The sequence below is a fragment of the Geotrypetes seraphini genome, chromosome 14, assembly GCF_902459505.1.
Source record: "Geotrypetes seraphini chromosome 14, aGeoSer1.1, whole genome shotgun sequence".
NCBI lineage: Eukaryota > Metazoa > Chordata > Amphibia > Gymnophiona > Dermophiidae > Geotrypetes > Geotrypetes seraphini.
The window spans coordinates 5,375,391-5,394,334 of NC_047097.1; the positions used below are offsets into that span (position 1 = coordinate 5,375,391).

General features: G+C 40.0%; 1 protein-coding gene across 6 annotated transcripts in view; it reads left to right on the forward strand.

Annotated features, from left to right (window-relative positions):
* The window catches only part of CSNK1G1 (casein kinase 1 gamma 1), a 255,154-nt gene that overhangs the window by 35,061 nt on the left and 201,149 nt on the right, over window positions 1–18,944 (forward strand). The window contains exon 2 of one of the 6 annotated variants that reach the window (XM_033919970.1): window positions 6,761–6,960. The exons of the other annotated variants lie outside the window; for them this stretch is intronic. The gene's annotated coding sequence lies outside the window, so the exon portion shown is untranslated. The remainder of the gene's footprint in view (window positions 1–6,760; window positions 6,961–18,944) is intronic. 6 annotated transcript variants of the gene reach the window in all.

Consider the following 18,944-nt stretch of genomic DNA (forward strand, 5'->3'; position numbering starts at 1 on the left):
TCCCATGCATATTCATTAGGGCTATCCTGAAAACCCAACTGGCTGATGGTTCTCCAGGACAGGGTTGAGAACACTGGTCTAGTATGTCAAAGGCAGCAGAAATGTCAAGAACTACAATCAAGTAATCTTTGCCGTGATCAAATCCACTTCGCAGTTCGTCAAGCATTGATACTAATAATGTCTCCATGCTGTGGTACTTTTGAAAAGCATATTGATAAGAATCTAAAATTGCATATTTTTGGAGATACATATCCAATTGCATGTACACTAATATTTCTAAAATCTTTGACAACATCGGTGAAGATGCAACAGGGCAAAAGTTCTTAATATCTTTGGCCCCCCATTTTTTTATCCTTAATTAAGGGTTGAACAGTTGCTATTTTCAGTATATCAGTCACTCCCCCTCCACCCCCGTCAGCATTAAAGTCATCATTTATGTGATCACAGGACAGATTTTCCTATCCAGTTCCCCTAATACTAAAGGCGAACACAAATCGCCCAATGCAACAGTTGGTTTACATCAGGGGTGTCAAAGTCCCTCTTGGAGGGCTGCAATCCAGTCGGGTTTTCAGGATTTCCCCAATGAATATGCATGAGATCTATTTGAATGCACTGCTTCATTGTAGGCTAATAGATCTCGTGCATATTCATTGGGGAAATCCTGAAAACCCGACTGGATTGCAGCCCTCGAGGAGGGACTTTGACACCTCTGGTTTTTCTTGCATGAAACTGTTTACTTCCCCTTCTTCTACATTCTCAAAACAATCCCTGCATCCATCCGGTCACTCCTAGCTGGATATTCTTCACACAAACTACTTTTTGGAATAGCTTTAATGATTACAATTACTTTTGACTCAAAAAAAAAATTGAATTCATCTACAGAAAAGGGCATAGTAGGTTGACTAATGTTTTCATTATTAGTTAGTTTAACTACATTAAATAGTTTACGAGGCTTATTTAATACTGCTATATTAGTTAAGCTTCGTCATATATGATTCTTTCGATTCCAGTTTCTTGCATTTACGCCAGTCTCGTTCATTTTTCCTCAATTGTCTGCGCATAACCACTAACTCATCACTAAACAATTTTTTAAATCATTTCCCTGACATACAGTTCTTTCTGATTGTGCCATCCCTCCACTGCTTTATTAGGTAATGTAAGATCTATCTTCTCTAATGATGATATTCCCTATTTATGATTATTTCCCTTTTATGATGTCATTTTGCTCCAAGCTTTGCTTTTTTGAGAAACTATTGGCCTTCCTCCGGTTTCTAGTTTGAAAGCTGCTCTATCTCCTTTTTAAATGTTGACTCCAGCAGCCTGGTTCCACCCTAGTTAAAGTGGAGCACATCTTTGCGAAATAGGTTGCCCCTTCCCCAGTATGTTGCCCAATTCCAAACAAATCTAAAACCCTGCACCATCGCCTCATCCTTGCATCGAGACTCTGGAGCTCTGCCTGTCTCTTGGTCCTGTGCATGGAACATGAAGCACTTCTGAAAATCCTAGCCTGAAGTTGGCTTCCAGAATCTTCCTACCACATTTCTCTATGTCGTTGGTACCCAGATGTACCAAAGGCAGTAGACTCCTCCACAGCACTGTCTAAAATTTTATCTATGTGATTCATAAGGTCCGCCACCTTTAGATCAGGCAGGCAATTGACCAAACGATCTTAATGTTCACCAGCCACTTAGTTAACTACATGCCTAATGATCAAATCCCCCACTATAACACCCATCCTAACAATTTCCTTTTGGACAGAAACCCCTGGAGACACATCCTCGGTGCAAGAGAACATTGGTGGGCAGGTCCTGGCTAAAGGATTGCCTCCTACTTCACCAAGGTGATGCATTATTTTAAGAAGATCTCCCTTCTCTGAGGCAGCACAGAGGCTGCCAGACTGATGGTGGGACTTTTCTGTAAGTTCCCTGTAGGTCTCCTCTAAGTATCTCTCTGTCTCCCTCAGCTCCTCCAAGTCTGCTACTCTCGACACGAAGGATCCCTGAATTAAAAGAGGTTAGTATTGACACAAAACTCTACAGATCAACTCTACAGAACTTCATTTATGATGAACAGAAATGTGCAGGAATGGTGCTTAAATGGCAGCCCTGGCAGCGAATCTGATATCGGAATGACGTCTACGGTGTGGGTCCAGTATTTGGCAAGACGGCTCGAGATAGGCTGGAGATATGAGCTTGAACGTTACTTCAGCTGATGCCGGGTGGACTTCTTCAGCCTGAGTCCTGTGGGCGGCAATATGGATCAGGAGCAAGAATGCACGTTTTTACCATATTCATACAGTTAGAGGAAAAAAATCTTATAGTGGAACTTAGCAAGTAAAATGAATAATTACTGGATTGTTGGTTTAATATTTCCTCAAAAATGAATGCGACTGTTAGGCAGACTAGATGGACCACAAAGGTCTCTCTGCTGTCATTTACTATGTTACTAGGAGCTATGTTCATATGCTTTCCCCACTTGTTTTGTATTTGTTTAAAAGCTATGTTGTATTGGGCCCTACTTTGATCCTCTCTAGGCTCCTCCTTCATCTTTGACAAAAGTGGGGAAAGGAGAACTAAATTTAATTATAGTACACTGCTGAGAGAAGAGTTTTTGTGTGAGATCTGTAATACTGCCAATCTTCTAAAACATTTGGTTTTTGGCATGCTTTGTTTACAGCTTTGAAATGGCAAAATAGAGTGAGATGCAGCGGGATAGGCATTTTTTTCATAATTGCATTCTCAAAGTTGGTATGTTACTATATTTCAGCATTCAGGTAAATCTGATCATATTTTATTTTTGAAAAAAGTTTACTGCTTTTCAATACGAGTACAAGTTGAAGTCGAATAAGAAACTACTGAAACAAGTAGCCATTTTTAATAGAAAGAAATTTTGTATGTTGGAAAAAGTCTGTACCTTAAAAAAAAAAGAAGGCAAGCCACACATTGTTGGTGAATGCACTTTGTGTGAGTTACAAACCTTTTAACTGTCTGAATAATTCATTGGTCTCCCTGGTAGAATGATGCAGAGGTTTGGCCTTTTTTGTTGATGCTGTAAACTTCAAGCAAGCTGATGGGAAATATACTGTATACAGTCTTTGCATTGATCATTTTGGAGATCACTATTTCTACTTTAATAGTGTTTATTTTAATTACATATCCTTTTTGATTTTGCTTTGCCTTTGATCTTTTAAATAAAGAGTGTCATTGACATTTGCTAATTAAATATGGACAAAATTTATATTGGTAATACAGACAGACTACCATGCACTTATTCTTACTATTGGAAAAAAAAATTTTGTTAAAATTTGAGGCTCTGATGTTATATTTACATCGGTGATTTTAATAAAAGTGGGAAATATGAAACTACAGTGTATATACCTGAATCAAACAATGTACGAGGTCTGATAATTAAGTTCACGAACTCATCCTATAAAAAGTGCTCCATACCTCATTGCTGAATTATCACTACTGTCACCTTTGAAGTACTCCCCTTGGGAAGCTATGCATTGATGTCAGTGCCTAGTCCACCCTTAAAAGCAATTTTGGAACTCTTTTTCTGAAATACTCATTGGAGCTGTTGTTATCCTTGATGTCCTGAATGTCATAAAAAAGAGTCCAATGATAGCCATTTGAGTTGAAATTCAGAAGGGAGTATGAATGTTTTACCTCTAAGAATTCTACAGAAAGTAGAAACAGCTTTGCCTTTAGTGGGTAAATTATACCAATTCCTTATGGAAGCTGTTAATTTTAAGACAGTATAGAATTTGAAGGATGATGCAAGTGATAATGTTAACCATTGTGTTTTACAATTGTTTAAAGATGAATACATTGAAATTGTTTTGGAAAGTGAGAATTGAAGAGAGTGTGGTGTAGTGGTTAGAGCTACAGCCTCAGCACCCTGAGGGCTGTGGGTTCATATCCCGTACTGTTCTTTGTGACCCTGGGCAAGTCCATGGTCACAAGGTACTGCTCCAAGGACATTAGATAGATTGTGAGCCAGCCAGGACAGATAGGGAAAATGCTTGAAGTACCTGTATGCAAACTGCTTTGAGTGTACTGTAGTTGTAAAAATACAAAAAGGTGGTATACGAGTCCCAAAAATATTTGATTCAGAAACCAGATTCCACTTGTTTGCCATTTTTTCCAAAATAAGAATTTGATTTTGTGTTTTAATTTTGGATTATTCCAAATATGCATTTGAGGCTCAGAATATAAGGAAACATTAAGCTAAACTTTTTAAAATATTTGTGAAGAAGCATTGTAGCCAAGGCTTGTAGTGAAATAAGAGAACTAATTAATATTTCCAGGTCTAACCAGGTGGATATTTCATTGCTAAAGGGATCTGATTGAAGCCAGAAAGCAGCGTTTTTGGCTAATGATGCTAAAAGAAAGTAATAAAAATCTGGTATGCTCATAACCCCGTTAGCTTTGGATTCCTTCAATTTCAAAATGGAAATACAAGTTTTCTTATTGTTCCATATAAAAGCTATAATTTTATTATCTAACCAATGATATGATTAGGCCAGGGGTGTCAAAGTCCCTCCTTGAGGGCCGCAATCCAGTTGGGTTTTTAGGATTTCCCCAATGAATATGAATGAGATCTATTTGCATGCACTGCTTTCATTGTATGCTAATAGATCTCATGCATATTCATTGGGGAAATCCCAAAAACCCAACTGGATTGTGGCCCTCGAGGAGGGACTTTGACACCTGTGATTTAGGCCAAGGGCATAAGAATGATGTCATAGAAAGAATATAGCTTATTTGCTATTTTAAGAGATTCTACCCCATTATGTTAAGTATAGATGAGACTCTTTGGTAATAGTTTGGCAGTTTTTTAATTTTGGTAATATTTAGAGTTAATATCTGAGAAGAGTCTTTATGAATGAGAATGTCTAGATATTTCAAGGCATCAGGTGCCCATGTAAAGTTAAATTTGTTTAAGATCAGGAGTTACAAGATCATTCAGAGGGATAATTTCATATTTTTCCCAATTTACTTTGTATTCTGAAAATTCGAAATATGTAGATACCAGAGTTTTAAAAGCTGTAAGTTTGTAGGGTTAAATATGAATAATAGTACATCATCTGTGAATGTTGCCAGTTTTGTGTCTTTGATTAGATTGTATGCCTTGAATCTGAGTACACTGACAAATTGTAGATAATGGGGTTCAAGGGCTAGGTTAAACAGTAGGGGGGAGAGGGGGCAGCCTTGGCGTTCTTCTTTTTAGAATGATATCTTTAGTTAAAAAATCATTAGCTAATATTCTGGACATTGGTTTACAGTATAGAGCTTAATAAAATATTCTCCAAAATCAAACCGTTTCAGAACCCGCAGTAGGAAAGGACATTTAGCCCTGTCAAAAGCTTTTTAAGTGTCTAGGGCCAGCCCCACTATGGGTTCTGGAATGTCTTAAGCTAGGGTATTAAACTGAGGCTTTTTCAAAAATGTTATCACCTATTTATCTAATTTTAATTTATTCCGCTTGGTCTTTGGAAACTAATATATCAATGATTTTGTTAAGTCTTGAAGTTAAAACTTTTGCCATAATTTTATAATCTAAATTTAGGATTATGGGTCTATAGTTTTTAATAGCATTAGGGTCTCTATTAGGTTTTGGGAATACTATGATGGTGGCTTCTGTAAATCTGTGGTGTTCTGGGTATGTATGAATGAAATTAAAGTAACTTAGTAAATGAAGGATGAGTTGAATGTAGAATTTTTTTTTTTTTTTAATTAACTTGTGACTCCATCTGGTCCTGGGGCCTTATTATTCGCTAAGGATGTTATAGCAATAAGAATTTCTTTAGTTGAAATGGGAGAGAGTAATTCTTTTGTGGCTTGCTTTGAGAGGGTAGGAAGAGAAATGTCATTCAGAAAATTTCATATTTCCTGATTAGAGGGATCAAAATCTGATTGAAATAATTTAGTATAAAATTTCTCAAATTGGGTTAACATTTTGTTTATAATCTGTTAAAATGTGACCATTATTATCATATAGGGAAGGGATGTTAATTCTTTTTCTCTTTAAGTATTGAGCTAGTGATATATCCATTTTGAGGCTTAGATAAAAATATCCTGCCTAGCATTAGAGGAGATGATGGAGTTATAATCATATCTTAGGGCTCCTTTTACTAAGGTGCGCTAGCGTTTTTAGCACACGCAGGATATTACCGCGTGCTATGCGGCTAGAACTAACGCCAGCTTAATGCTGGCGTTAAGATCTAGCATGCACAGCAATTCAGTGCGCGCTATTCCGAGCGTTAATGCCCTAACGCAGCTTAGTAAAAGGAGCCCTTAGTTTAAGGAGTTGATGATAAATGTTAGTATCTTGATTTTTTAAGTGTTGAGATTCTAATAGCTCTGCTCAAGATCTTTTTCTTGTTTGGAGTTTTTTTTTCCCCAGGCCATTAGACTAATGATTTCTTCATTGCAGGGAGGCTTTATCTGCTTCCCATACAGTGGCAGGAGAAATTTCTGGATTGGTGGTGTTTTGAAAAAATTATTTTTTAAATTCAGAGGGGATTTTTTTTTTTAACAATATTGTCATTTAGAATAAAATTATTTTATATCCAAGAGGTGGATTTATTTCTTGTATCTTGACATTTTAGGAAGGTTGAGACGTGAGCATGATCAGAAAGAAGTATTGGATGAATAATGGATTTTTTAAAGATAGATGATAAATTAGTAGATATAGATACTTTTTATGATAAAAGTTGACCATGAGAAGACTTTTGTTTTTGCTTGTTCACATTATACAGGCATATTGGTGACAAATTCAGTAATATGAAATTAGTATTGCATACTGACAGGATGGCGTTATGATGAAATATAAACCAATTGTGAGGTGGAAGGAATGTATCATAGAGAACGTTGGGTAACTGCTCAGAAGCAGGAATAAGTATCGGAATGATGGGCTTTACTGAAGAAATAGAGGGAAAAAGAAGACAAAGAAAAATGAGTAAGTAATATTTATGTAGTATAATAAAGTGTTATTCAACCTTTTTACACCTATGGACTGGCGGAAATAAAAGAATTATTTTGTGGACCGGCAAACTACTAAGACTGAAATCCAACCACACACAACTAATCTGAATATATATAAAAAAAACCCCGTCTCTGCCCCGTCCCCATGAGCTCGGTCCCCGCAAACCATCTGATCTCATCTGCACTAGCCTCAAATAGATATGATTTTATATTGAACATATTTTATTAAGGTATAAAAAGAAACAATAATCTGTACAATTGTCATTTTATAAATACAAATAATATAGAGCAAGGATCAACAAAACCCCTGTCTCCCCTCCCCTTCACATATATCCCCTCTACTATCAAAAACGAATAAGCCAAATTATTACAGAATTCTGCACAGAAATATCATGCTAACAGAATACTGCAGTCACACATGACAGGAATAGTGTTAGGGGAGTGCAACTAGGTCAACTGACCCTTAGTCAGAGACAACCCTAAGCCAGCTGGAAACTAAAGAAGCATTGCCTGGGCTTTGCAGTCCCCAGTTATGTCTAACACCAGCTCTAACAGGATACATATTTCAAATCTGATATATTCTAATCACAAAATAGAAATAAAATTATTTTTTCTACTTTGTTGTTCATCTTCTTTTCACTCTCTTCATTCCAGCGTCTGCCCTCTCTGTCTCTTCAATCCAGCATCTTCCCCTTCCATCCACTGTTTGCCCTCTCCCCCTTCCATATGGTAAATGCCTTCTTTCTATGCCCCTCTCCCCTTTCCATCCAGCCTGTGCCCCCTCTCTCCTTTTTACATGATTCATTCCAGCTTCACTGCTCTCTTCATTTTTATCTCTCCTACACCAGATCTAAGTATCTTTGTCCTTATTTTTGTGCCGACCCCCTTTCTAGCATCAATCTCTCTCTACTTTCTCATTCCTCTGTCTCTCCCCTTTCCCTCATCTGATCTCTCCCCTTTCCCTCATCTGATCTCTCCATTCCACCCTGATCCCTTCCACTCCTCTAATCTCCCAGACAGCTGGTTCCTTCTCCCTTTCCCTCCTCCCCCTATCCAACAGTAACTCCCTTCACTTCCCCTCCTCCCCTCCCAGCAGCATCTCTCCTTTTCTCTTCCTCCAGGTCCAGTTGCAGCTCTCACTTTTATTTTCCGTTGTCCAGCAGCTTCCCAACCTCCAACAGTGGTTTCCTCCCCTTCCCTCCGGTCACCTCCCGGCAGCTCTCAGTACTTGCCTGCAGCAGCGCAGCAATTCACTTAGGCAGCCTTGGATCCCTTGCCGGCTTCTGAGGAAAGAGGAGGTTGTATCATCAGAGGCAGGCCGTGACTCAGCAAAAGCCCCAAGGCTGCATAAGTGAATCGCTGCGCTGCTGCAGGCAAGTACTGAATTGGGCCCCCCCCTGATCTCTCCAGTCCTGCATGGACCAGCAGGAAATTTTTGTACACAGATTTTGCCGGCCCTGCACAGACTGGCAGGAAATTTCTGTAGACCGGCACCAGTCCGCGGACCAGTGGTTGAAGAACACTGGTCTAATATATGAAGACTAGTTTATAAAGAGGGGACAGCACAATACAATGAGTAGTAAAATAACGTCTTAATGGTAGCTCCCCTTTAGTTGTAGTTAAATTTAGTCAGGATTTGTGTGTTCCTTAAACATTAGATGTGTTCTTAAGATGTCTGCTTTGGTCCCTAAGTGTTAGTTCATCGTTCTTGTTCCTTTTTCTTTGTACCTTCACAGTGGTCCAGTATGTCTGATAAAATCTTGATAAGTAGTGTGTTCTTTTTAAGCTACCATCTTATATTTTATTATGGATGGATACTGTACATCTGATAGTCACTAAATAAAACCAGCTTATGTATTAAGACTTGGAAAGTTCCCTGGTGTGTAAATATTGTCATGTAGGACCTTCTGTTAGCTCAGCAGAACATATTCCACTGCAGCAGACCAGCTTGATGGGAGCAGCTGCTGCTTCAGAGGGGGAGGAGTTGCTGCTGCTTTAATGGGGGCCTTGGTAAGACAGGAAGTGTCACAGCTGCTGACTAGAACTGTTTTCTGCCTCCATAGAACAGGGGCTACAAGGGGGGGGGGACACATTTAAAATATTAGACAAATCCAGTTTCACCATTATGTCCAGTCATTAATAATTAAAAAAAAACAACCCCAAACATAAGCAGGACTTTCTTGAAACAGATTTTGATGACCACTGGCCAGTGCAGTCTATCACAAAGGGTCTGTTGGGTAGCTTATATAGGGGTTTAAAAGTTCAGAGATGGTTGCATTTGTTGCACAGAGTTTTGGCCCTCTTGGTTGCAGATTTTGGGTATTATGATATAGAGAAATTTTTGAATAGTTTATATATGATTCCCAAATTAGTTGACGGCAAGGTTTTGCAGGAACTGCTTTATAAATTTGTTTGTTACATATGTACATACAACCCTCTTGTGCTAAAAAGATGGGTCTCCCTTCTGATGGGGCCTGTTTCAAATGTGGAGCATCAGAGGCATCATATAAACAGTGTCTGGGACTGTCCATTTATCCATCGATTCTGGACTGCAGTGTGGTCCTATTTAAGTGGCTTAGACAAGTCACATTGGACTCCAGATTCCTTGATTTGTTTACTGAATGATATGACTAATATATGTGATGGCACAAGAGCTTTAGGTCTCTTTTTTGCATAAGTCAGCTCATCTTGCAAAAAAAATTGTATCCTACAGCAGTGGATTTCTAACACCCCTCCGAACTTTGTGCATTGGAAAAATCGTATGCATGAATTATCGTGTATGGAGAAGCAATCTGTACATTTGAGGGCATGGCAAGAACGATGTAAATTCTTGAAGTTGTGACACCCTTTATAGATGTTTTGCCAGTGAGACTTAAGATCCTCAATTCTAAATGATTTGGACGTGTAATGTAGCGGCACCCTTCCCTGAATCAGAGTGTGCAAACGATTAGTTGTACAAATTTAATTGTTTTGTTAATTGGTGTGGGGTTGGGGGGAGGGTAGGATTTTTGAGGATTTCACATTGTATTTGTTATGTGTTTTTGGTAGATTTCTGAACCTAATAAAAATATTTGCAAATAAAATATTAGACAAAAAGCAGACCTTAAAATGGCAAATAGAACAGTAAACAAACAAATAGGGAAAGACATGGGGGGTACAGTTTAACATAGCTAGACATGAGGAGATTTTGGAGAAATAAAAAGGGGTGTGGTAGTTGGACTGAGTAAAATGTGTATGGGCATGGAAAGGTTATTTTGAGGTTATGTGTATGTAAAGAGTGTGTAGATGTGGAAGATAGATGTAAGGCAGTATATCGCAAACTGTGTGCTGCCCGAGATTCCAGGTGTGCCGGGGAGGAGGAGAGAGATCGTCTTCGGCTCACTATCTACAGGATGTGCCTCTCGCAGCGAAAGGCACAACCGGTAGGCAGTCAGCTAGCTGGTGACAGTGTGCCTCCTTTCCGTGCCTCCTCCCTTCCAGCACCCCTCACTGGTGGCTCAGGGCCCTGTCTGGAGGGCATTTGCATATGTGCCACCGTGAGAACAGACTGCTGGGCTTGATGGACCATTGGTGTGACCCAGTAAGGCTATACTTATGTTCATTGTGATGACATCACACGTGTGACATCATTACATTTATGTCCACATCATCGCATTTTATGTCCGCACACTTCCAGATGCCCTAGAGTCTCGGCCACCATGTTTAGTGTGCTACAGCTTCACAAAGTTTGTGAAGCTGTAGGCTCTGATGTAGGGTGAGGCTCTGATGTAGGGTGATAGTGAGGAAAATATTTTTGAAAGAAGTATAGTTGTCTCACATTTCTCCTCATTCTATCTTATTTTGTTTAAGGAACCCTGAAGAAGGCAAAGTTCTGCTGAAACATGTTCTGGTTACAATTAGCATTCCTGGGAGAAATTAGTGTATTGTGAAAGTCTTTGGTTTTAATGTTTTAATAAACTTTTTATTTGATGACTGCAGCCACATCCAGGGACTATTTGTTCCACTTTTGTTGTTTTGGATTTATCAGTTTTATTTATTAAAAGCATGGCCTGCAGTGTCTTAACATTCTAGGCAGGTAACAGAAAAATATATATGTACATAAATATTATTGTACAATAACACCATAGACATTTAATTATGTATGTAAGTAAGAGACTGGGTTTGTGGCACTGGTTTAATCTGAATATTTTTGGGTTTTTTTAATGTGTGTGACAGGATTATGTGTGTAGGTGGGATGTACATTTTGTGAGATAGTGTTTGATTGTGGGGTTTGGTTATGGGAGTTTTCAAGCAGGTGGGTATGGATGTATGCGTTGGAGATGTGAACTGAAAACAATGATTGGAGATGGATTAGAAGGTGCCTTCCTGAACTCACCTTCAGCAATTGGTATTCTCTGCGGTGCATATGGCCGGAGTAGACAATGTTCAAGTGGATTATCTCAGCAGACGGACATAGGACCTAGGAAAGTAGATGCTATCTCTGAAAAGGTTCCAGGCCATTGTGAAAAGATTGGGTTGTCTGATGTTCAACCTCATAGCAACTCTGCAACAGGAACACAGATCAGTTCTTCAGTTGCAGATGTGGGCCTGGAAGTGCAAGGCTAGATGCCCTGGTTCAACCAAGGCCAGATACTGGGCTATATACATGTTTCTCCCTTAACCCATGAAAAGCTGGGTAATCTGCCAGATAGCTCATCACACAAGAACAATAGTTCTTGTAGCACCAGTATATCAATCTCATAGACTACAAATGGAACGAAGTTTCAGACTCCAAGTGCATCCAGACTTATTCTCACAGTAGCTGATTGCCCTAGAAGATCAGGGACACCTTGGTCTTACAGCATGGCTCTGGAGTGCACAGTGCTAGTTCAAAAAAGATGCTCGGAAGTAGTCATTGCTACTCTAGAGCCAAAAAGCTGAAGACAGTTTCAGCATATTCTAAGACATGGGAGATGTTTCAGCGCTGGTGCAGCAAAGATAAGTTAGAGCCGGGCAATGCCCCCATCTTGTCCATTCTAGTGTTCCTGCAAGAGGGCCTTTTATAAGGGAATGGCAATGATGTCACTTAGAGTTCAAGTAGCAGTACTCTCATGTTTCTGGGACTGAGAGAAGAGAGCTTTGCTAGTGGCCTACCCAGATATAGTTAGTTTCCTGAAGGGTCCCCTGAGACTATAGCTTCCAATTTGAGAATACTTGCCATCCTGAAACCTTAATATAGACTTATATGGACTCAGCAAAGCCCCATATGAGCCCTTACAAGAAGCTCCCCCACATAGATCTGACTGTCAAAACAGTCATCTTGGTGAAAATTACTTCTGCCAGGAGAGTCTCAGAATTGCAGGCCATGTTGTACAGAGAGCCTTTTCTCTGAATCACGGAAGTGGGAGTAATGGTTCCCTCTGGTGTTTCATGTCAGCGAAGAAGTTAAGACTGCCAGTTTTCACCCACAGGATCTAAGAAGAAAGACGAGGCCTTACAGGCTTTGGATGTCAGAAGTGTGTTATTGCATTGCCTAGAGGTGACCAATAAGTTTTGTCTCTCAGATCATCCTTTCATGTTATCCAATCAGATGAGATGGCACAAATCTGCTTCCAAGGTGACCACCTTCAGATGGATTTGTAGGTTATGTCCTCTGCATACATCTGTTGTGGCAAACAGCCGCCCACCTCATTGAACACACATTCAACAAGATGAGTGGCTTCCTCTTGAGAGGAACCAAGGGTGATTCTTCTTGAGATGTGTAGGTTGACCACCTGTTTATCCCTTCATACTTTCACCAAATTCTACAAGTTCATCTCTCCCATCCTAGACTTTAGGGAATGCTTAGGTATGTCCCTATGGTTCAGCAAACCATCCCTATTGCACTGGAAAAAGAGTTTAGGTTCTTACTTTGATACCTTTTCCAGTAGGTAGGGCTGGTATGCTGCATGCACCCCCCCCCGCGCCCAGCAATTATCTGATGTGCCTGCTTTCTGTCTCAACCTTAGTGGTGAGCTCCACAACTAAGATTTTCCTGTCAGACTATTGGATTATCAAGAATCTGTGTATGTAATCAAATAGAAGTATGGTTGAGCACCTTAAATGTTCAGGCTATTATGTTCTTGTATAACTTGTACTTTTATTACATTTATTGTCGCTCTCAGAGGCTTGTAATGTTTTCATTCAGTGATTGTTTTAAAATTCATCTGAGCAGATCAGACACTTGGTTTTGGGGAGTTCCCTGTAACCTTCCTTCTCCTATCTTTTTCTATAGGGCTGTTGTCAGCTTTGGTAAGAACTGAAGGGAGAAGGAGGAGGAGCTAAAAAGCTGTGGTTGACATCTACAGAATGTTTGAAGCAGGCATGGATAACCCTATGGTTCAGATACGAGACCTTGCTGTATTATCAAGTTAAGAACCTAATCTCTTTTTTTTTCCTTTGTATTTAAAACAAAAGTAACATTTCTGATGCTATTTTAAATGAAGGTTTCAAAAGGTATCATTTACAATCTCTTTTGGTGGAAATTGCATTAAAGCATTTTTTTGCTTAACATTTCTACTCCTTTGTGGTTCCTTTAAAAGATGGAGCAACCACTATTGTATTTTTAACCCTATTTTGTGTTTTAATTCAGCCACTGTAGCAACAACTTTGAACCAGAGGCTATGCACAAAGGTTTCTTTCAGATAGATTAGATAGATATGCATACTTTAGAGCTGTGGTTCCCAACCCTGTCCTGGAGGAACACCAGGCCAATTGGGTTTTCAGGCTAGCCCTAATGAATATGCATGAAGCAAATTTGCATGCCTATCACTTCCATCATATGCAAATCTCTCTCATGCATATTCATTAGGGCTAGCCTGAAAACCCGATTGGCCTGGTGTTCCTCCAGGACAGGGTTGGGAATCACTGCTTTAGAGACCTAATGTTTGCTACAATGAGTATGCTTTAGAAAGCTTTTTTTCAATATGAAGAACCTGATTGGACAGGTGTGCCTCCAGGAGTTGTTCCATAAACACCAGCACGTCATATTTGACAGATTTTAACAGGCTTTATTCAAATTATCTTCTTTTGACCTTTTAAATATCAAGGTATATATCAGGTTATAAATAGGGGGGTTGCTTCTTAAGAACCACATGTTGATAGTATTGAACACCATTTAAAATTCTCAGAGCTCCCAAGACACTGATGGTGGGACTACAAGACACAATTATTAGAGAAGAATGACATTCCCTAATGATGTAGTCACTTACTTTAGTATGTAAAAGAATGTGTTGGTAGCCTTAATAGGGATTTGTTCTCATAACTTACTGCTTAAGAGCTAAATTGCTTTTCACAAGCAAAGACATCTGTTCTTGATTTTGCAAGTTAATTGCTCTTCATTAATCCTGTGGGGATTGCACAGTATTAATCTGTACAGTAAAATACCTTGTGAGCTGAGAATCCACTCATATAAAATACAACATCTCAAGGGATATATGTATTTCTATGCAAGATTATTTTTTTAATATCAGGAAACCAATTTTGTGACCTAGGTAGTGTTGGAATTTTATTTAAAATCATTGTGTTACTCATTTATGCTTTATTGGCTGCTTTAATGTGCCACTTGCTTTATTCTTGAAAATAAATAATGAATAAAGGAGGCCCTTTTCACAAGATGTGCTATAGTTATATGTAGATGCTGCAAATAATATTAAATGTAAAGAAACCAGTTTACAGAAAGTTAAGAGGATTACATAATCTTGAATATCTAGAGTCATCAACTACTTTGATGTTAGTATGAAGCCCAAAAGTGGGCAAGCAGGTCCTGTGACCCAACTAAATAATATAATTTTATTATCAAAAAGGGATATTCTTGTATACTTTCCATTTTATAAATAGGTGTCCTCTTGGTGCCTAAATATAGGTACACTGTTACAGAATTTCCATCTAGCAGCAGCTACTTGATCTACTTTCCATACCTGTACAAGGTTCTACAAATTAGACGTAGTGACTTGAGAGGATGCTGCTTTTGGGTCCTCTGTTTTGCAGCAGGCTTATCTGTCTCACCCTAGACATCTGACGCATTGATACATCACCTAACATACAGACTCCTGTGTTTATGTAACATAATAAAAGATTAGGTTCTTACCTGGATAATCTTCTTTCTGTTAATACACACAGGAGTCTGTCCAGCCTGCCCTGTGGGTTTTTAATTTGCCTGCTTTCTGCCTCGGACAACTTTATACTGCAGAACTGGAGTTCTTCTCCTGTCAATTGGTTGACCATGTAAGAATAAATTACTGAGTTTGTTGAGCTTTGGCGCTTCTTATGTGTTAGTGCTAGTTGCACATAGCAGGTTGGTTCATTGATACATCTATGTTGCAAGTTCATGATAATTATTGTCCTTTTTTGTGAATTACAGAGCAGAACAGAAATGTATGACATCTCTGGGGAAGTTCCCTGTGCCCTTCCTCCACTCTTCTGTTACAGTGGAGATCAATTGCTTTGGTATAGAGCAGTGGTCTCAAACTCAAACCCTTTGCGGGGCCACATTTTGGATTTGTAGGTACTTGGAGGGCCACAGAAAAAATAGTTAATGCCTTATTAAAGAAATGACAATTTTGCATGAGGTAAAACTCTTTATAGTTTATAAAACTTTCCTTTAACAGTTAAAAGGAAAGATATATAAACTATAAAGAGTTTTACCTCATGCAAAATTGTCATTTCTTTAATAAGACATTAACTATTTTTTCTGCGGCCCTCCAAGTACTCTATTTTTTTCTGCAGCACTCACATTTAAAGTTCAATATCTTTTCTTTCTCAAAACTGGCACATTTCAATCACTAAATTGAAAATAAAATCATTTTTCTACCTTTGTTTGGTAATTTCATCAGTCTCTGGTTGCACTTTATTCTTCTGATTGTGCATCCAATACTTCTTCCTTCTTTCAGCCTCCTGTATGCTTCCTCTCCTCCAGACCTCATTCCCTCCCCCAACTTTTTCTTTCTTTCTCTGTCTGTCTTTCTCTGATTCCGTGCCCCATTTTTTGCTTTGTTTCTGGTTCCCTGTCCCCCCTCCTTCTTTCTTCCTTCCTCCGTGCCCCTTTTTTTGCTTTTTTTTCTGGCTCCCTGTCCCCACCCCACCTTCTTTCTTTCTTCCTTCCTTCCTGCCCTCCCCCATGCCACCGCCGCCGCGGAATAGGCTGCTGCTGCTGCCGCTTTCGGGAACAGGCCATCTCCCTGCTTCTCTTCTGCACGGGGCCGACCAACTCTCGCTGCCCGATGTCAATTCTAATGTCGGAAAGGACGTTCCGGGCAGCCAGGCAGCGATTGGCTAGCCAGAACGTCCTCTCGACATCAGAATTGACGTTGGGCCGCCAGAGTTGGTCGGCCCTGCAGGGAAGAGAACAGTGGACTGCCTCCCCCCCTTGGTACGCCACTGGAGCAGCAGCGTGTCTGGCCGGCTCGTTCGTTCAAAGCCGCGGGTGGCGGCTCCTTGCGAGATCCGCGCCTGCGTCTGAAGCCTCTCTGATGTTGTGACATCAGAGAGGCTTCCGATGCAGGAGTGGATAGCGCAAGGAGCCGCCAACCCGTGGCTTTGAGTGAACGAGCCGGCTGTTGCTCCAAAAGGAAGAGAATGATGGCCTCCAGACCGCGGGCCGCAAATAAAACCTGGAGAGTCACATGCGGCCGGCGGGCCACGTGTTTGAGACCGCTGGTATAGAGAGTACTATACTCCATTGGTGAAGGAGGAGGAGCTGAAAGATGTGATTGCTATCCTTCAGCAAACAGTTTGTGAGTACGGATTGATCACCTAACATAAAGTCTCTTGTGTGTATTAACAAAAAGAAAATTATCCAGGTAAGAACCTAATCTTTCAATCTATAATTACATGCTAAAGTGGCTTAGCATGGGCAGGAATGATATTTACATGCTTAAATTATGGGACACTAAATGCTATGCACTTAGATTTATTATAAAAAGGAAACAGTTAATACAGCAAAAACAAACTATATAAATAATAATCAGCTATGTCAGATATCAGCAGGAACCATTTTTCACATTATAAGTCAAAAGAAAGTGGGCAGGAGGTCTAGTGTAAACTTAAACCAGGTCGTGTTGGAGTGCTCTAATTCAGTGTTTTTCAACCTTTTTACACCCGTGGACCGGCAGAAATAAAATAATTATTTTGTGGACCGGCAAACTACTAGGACTAAAATTTAAAAACCCCGTTTCCGCCCCATCTCCACTAGCTCGGTCACCTCAGTAACTATAGAAAAATAGACAAATATAGTGCAAAATATAGACAGCATATATAAATTCTCAAAACTGACATGTTTTGATCACTAAATTGAAAATAAAATCAATTTTCCTACCTTTGCTGTCTGGTGATTTCATGAGTCTCTGGTTGCGGTTCCTTTAGTCTGTGTATCCTTTCTTTCATTTCTTTCTTTCTGCACTCAGGCCCAAGAATTGTCCCTTTCTATTCCCTCTCTCTTTCCTTCCTATGTCCTTAGTGCACCCAGTGCCTCCTTCCCATGTCTTTAGTGCCCCTTCCTATGTCTTTAGTGCACCCAGTGCCTCCTTCCCATGTCTTTAGTGCACCCAGTGCCTCCTTCCCATGTCCTTAGGGCCCCCAGTGCCTCCTTCCCATGTCTTTAGGGCCCCCAGTGCCTTCTTCCCATGTCTTTAGGGCCCCCAGTGCCTTCTTCCCATGTTTTTAGGGCCCCCAGTGCCTCCTTCCCATGTCTTTAGGGCCCCCAGTGCCTCCTTCCCATGTCCTTCTCACTGCCTTCCACACTTTGTCCCACCCCCACCCCCGAATCCAGCCTACCTGACTGTCTACCTCTTTCCCTCCCTCCCTGGCCAAAGCCAGCCTGCTTGCCTGCCTACCTCCTTCCCTCCCTGCCGCGCAAAAAAAAAAAGCCTCCCTCCTTCCTTTCCCCGGGACGGCTGCTATCTTACTGCCCTGCTGCTGCTGCTACTGCTAAAGCCAACACAAATTCTTCTTTCCGATGTCAATTCTGACGTCGGAGAGGACGTTCTGGGCCTTCCAGACAGCGAAGCTCTGAGTGGGGACAACGGGACAGGAGGCCCTAATCTTGTCGGCCCTGCGCGGACTGGCAGAAATTTCTTGCGGACCGGCGATTGAAGAACAGTGCTCTAATTCACATGTAATAAACCACTCAAACTACCATAAGTATATTGATCCCAAAGAGGCCTGGAAATGGAGTCTTTTTTTAACCCCCCAGCTAAAATTAAAATTATAACCTGCTATAAGAATAACCACACAGCTCTACCTCCCACTTTAAAAAAAAAAAAAGCCACATGATAGCACCTATATGAAAATTGCTTTGAACAATATCTGACTTTAGTAGTAGTACTCTAAAGCAAGTTTAGTATCAAACTACAAGTACTGTGTGTAAGCATGCCAAGTGGACAATATTACACACTTAAATATTGTTTTCAGGCGCTAATAAAATATTGGTTTCAGGCACTAATATTACACCAACCATTGACCTGGTGTAAATGTTGTTGCCAAAATGTAGGTGTGTTTGCACCAATCTATGCTAGTATTCTTATAAACAGATAAGAAATGTACTTGTGAAAGAATGAGAGTCACTAGAGACACTACGCCATATATCAAAATAAATATCTATCATTCAATTTAATAAGTGTATGTGTAGCCTCAGTGTGATTGTTAAGCTATTATGGCTACTGCCACCACGGAAGTCCCAGCTTGAATCAATCGGCAGGCTCTATTGCAAGCCACGCCCACACCATCATAGGCTTACACATGTGTGGTGCAAAAACACAAAAGTGCTTTAAGTGAATTTCATAAATAGAAATAGAAATATGTAAAAATCTCTCTAGTGAATCTCATCCAAAAACTCATTAAATTACTAAATGTCTCCTCAATGTTCACAATTAATAATACTTAGCTCAAAAATGGCATTAAATTTCATCCATAATTCATTCAATTTCTTTAGTCCATGACTCT